The sequence below is a fragment of the Pseudophryne corroboree genome, chromosome 2 (assembly GCF_028390025.1).
Source record: "Pseudophryne corroboree isolate aPseCor3 chromosome 2, aPseCor3.hap2, whole genome shotgun sequence".
Classification (NCBI taxonomy): Eukaryota; Metazoa; Chordata; class Amphibia; order Anura; family Myobatrachidae; genus Pseudophryne; species Pseudophryne corroboree.
The window spans coordinates 1052523166-1052527018 of NC_086445.1; positions in this window are offsets into that span (position 1 = coordinate 1052523166).

Genomic DNA, 3853 nt, shown 5'->3' on the forward strand with positions numbered 1-3853 from the left:
CGTGCTGTGTCCGTGCTGTTACTGCCGTGGGGAGATGCTGATTATAGGGGGATGGTAGTTCTGGGTCTTCAGCTGGAGCCTGGGAGACCGTGTGTGGAACGTAATGATCCCTACTATGGACATCTAGATAGGTTACACTCTGACTCCACCTTCCTTCATGTTACCCTATAAATGCCATCGCACGAGGATCCTGTCCAATCAGAAGTCTTGATCCAGTACGGTGAAATCCGATAACCGGACGCCGCACTGTGCAGACGTTGCATATACAGTAGGCTGGAGATTGCTCTCACGGCCTTAGAGAGGACCATCCTACTGCCCCAGCAGCAGAGTAGGCATAAGAGATGTGATTATAGGTGGGACAGCAGTTTGGAGGTCTCTGCAGAACCGTCCTCTGAGCAGGGTGTGGTGTGGTGCAGCCTATGTATGCTGCTGTGAGGAGGGCGGCAGGTTCATACACTCTGGGCCGTACCCCTCTTACTGTCCTGTAGATGAGAGGGGACACGCATGGTAGATCACATGTCGCTGTGGCAGACTTGTAACCGTGCAGGATCTCTCCAAGCAGCGAGTAATGTGCAGGGTGCCTGGCATGATTGCAGATGCTGTACCTCTGTGATACAACAGGATTCAGAGGTGTGGGGGGAGGGTAACCTGAGATAATTAGGATGGAGTGTTGGGTGCTTACTGTATGTGATATAATTGGGGGTTAACTTCTAGTCCTGGTATGTATTTAGAATTGAGGGGTGATGCTGGGGTGTTATACATGATAGGTGTTTGGTTTACTGTATTTTGTATAAGCAATTGTGGATTTCTGGTACTGTGCTTATCAGGTCGTATTGGGAGTGTGCGTGGTGTTACAGGTCCTGGTGTGGAAGTGGGATTTCTGTACCTGGTATAATCGTAGTGGGGTGGCCTGTCGCGATTAGGGTCTCACTTGAGACTTAAGTGACAAGGGGTTAATCAAAAACAACCACCTGGTCTGTCTCTAAAGTGGATTAATACCCGCTTCCCTTGCTATCGATGAATACTATCTTTGCTACCACCCCTAACATTTGGTTCATGGCCTCACCCTTAACAATCCCTCCGTTCTTCCTGTACGTCACAATAAACATCCACAAGTTATTTAAGTCCGATAGGGCTACCCAAACCCTCTTCCCTGTCGCTAGCTATGTGGCATTAAATAATAATAATAATAATAATAATGTAGAATTGTATGAGACCTTTGAAGAACACTAACTCGAGATGGTATTACATTTATGGTTTAATAAGGAAATAAAAAATGACGTGTTTCCGTACATAAGTTCTCATTCACATGGAAAGAATATATGTGCAGTGTCTCTAAGGCTAAACTGCAGAGACTGGAACTTACAAAGTCTGGCTCCTGTATCCGTGAGACCCCTGAGAGGGAGGAGCACCCTCAATCATATAACTGACTCGCTTGGAGTGAACGCTTCTATACATTTTTCATGACCATTAATACCTATTACCTCACCTGTGTAGTCACTGGATAGCTCAGTATAAATGTAATAGAGCCAGGACTCCTGGAAAGTACAGAGCCTGCCTGAGCTCCTAACAAGGGGGGGTCATTCCGACCCGATCGCTCGCTGCAGTTTATTGCAGCACAGTGATCAGGTCGGAACTGCGCTGGCCAGACGGCCAAAGGGCGTTGTTCCCTAGCGATCACCTCTGCCTGTCAAATCAGGGAGGGGGCGGCACGGTGGCGTTTGACCGCTGTTTTGGGGGGCGCTGTCCGGCCAACGTAGGTGTTGCCGAACCGTGCAGGGGCGGGCCGCAGGAGCTGCGCTGGCCGGGATTTATACAAGTACAAAAGCTTTTGTACTTGTGCGGGGAGGGGGGGCCCGAGCAGACATGCGCTGCGGACTATTCCTTTGTTGGTGGGCATCCCCCCCCCCCCCCCCAAGCATGTCTGGGAACATGATCGTAGCTGTGCTAAATTTAGCACAGCTACGATCAACTCTGAATGACCTCTAAGAGACCACAGCAAGCTATCACAGATGGGTTTGGAGTCTCATGGGACCCGGCCAATAGGGGGATTCCCTCTTTCCGTCGGTATCCACCTGTACTGACTCCACCCACTATGGGGTGGGTATTTTGCTGCCACCCTCCAGGCTCCTACCATTGCCACCTGAAACTGCTTGCTGCTGTGCACGCCTCATGACTGGTGTCGGTTGACCCCCACTGGTCACTGACCTGGACCCACGCCCCGGATGGTAGCTGACAGGGTGGAGCTTGGAGACGATGGGCTCAGCCAAGAACAGGCAGAGAATGGGACTGCAGGTGTCTCATTCCTGTTGGTCTAAGGCCGTACTCTTGGAGGCAAGATGTTTATTGCTCAAATTGTCTTTAAAAAGGACTCCTCCCCCCCCCCCCAAGGGGCATACAGATGTTGCAGCAGTGCAATGTTCTTGATATTGCAGAAAGTATACACACTGGCCCACAGCCCTCCATTTTATCTTACTCCAACACACAATACCACGGGGTAGTTCAGCGCTGTTGTCTTTATCTGATCAGGGTCTAATTCAGATCTGATCGCTAGGCAACGATTTCTGCACTGCTGTGATCAGATAGTCGCCGCCTACAGGGGGAGTGTATTTTCATCCCTGCCTTCCCGGTCACTCACTGTCTCCCTGTCATCCCTGCCTCCCCGGTCACTCACTGTCTCCCTGTCATCCCTGCCTCCCCGGTCACTCACTGTCTCCCTGTCATCCCTGCCTCCCCGGTCACTCACTGTCTCCCTGTCATCCCTGCCTCCCCGGTCACTCACTGTCTCCCTGTCATCCCTGCCTCCCCAGTCACTCACTGTCTCCCTGTCATCCCTGCCTCCCCGGTCACTCACTGTCTCCCTGTCATCCCTGCCTTCTTGGTCACTCACTGTCTCCCTGTCATCCCTGCCTCCCCGGTCACTCACTGTCTCCCTGTCATCCCTGCCTCCCCGGTCACTCACTGTCTCCCTGTCATCCCTGCCTCCCCGGTCACTCACTGTCTCCCTGTCATCCCTGCCTCCTCGGTCACTCACTGTCTCCCTGTCATCCCTGCCTCCTCGGTCACTCACTGTCCCCCTGTCATCCCTGCCTCCCCGGTCACTCACTGTCTCCCTGTCATCCCTGCCTCCCCGGTCACTCACTGTCTCCCTGCCTCCCCAGTCACTCACTGTCTCCCTGTCATCCCTGCCTCCCCGGTCACTCACTGTCTCCCTGTCATCCCTGCCTCCCCGGTCACTCCCTGTCTCCCTGTCATCCCTGCCTCCCCGGTCACTCCCTGTCATCCCTGCCTCCCCGGTCACTCACTGTCTCCCTGTCATCCCTGCCTCCCCAGTCACTCACTGTCTCCCTGTCATCCCTGCCTCCCCGGTCACTCCCTGTCATCCCTGCCTCCCCGGTCACTCATTGTCTCCCTGTCATCCCTGCCTCCCCAGTCACTCACTGTCTCCCTGTCATCCCTGCCTCCCCGGTCACTCCCTGTCTCCCTGTCATCCCTGCCTCCCCGGTCACTCACTGTCTCCCTGTCATCCCTGCCTCCCCAGTCACTCACTGTCTCCCTGTCATCCCTGCCTCCCCAGTCACTCACTGTCTCCCTGTCATCCCTGCCTCCCCGGTCACTCCCTGTCTCCCTGTCATCCCTGCCTCCCCGGTCACTCACTGTCTCCCTGTCATCCCTGCCTCCCCGGTCACTCCCTGTCTCCCTGTCATCCCTGCCTCCCCGGTCACTCACTGTCTCCCTGTCATCCCTGCCTCCCCGGTCACTCACTGTCTCCCTGTCATCCCTGCCTCCCCAGTCACTCACTGTCTCCCTGTCATCCCTGCCTCCCCGGTCACTCACTGTCTCCCTGGTCACT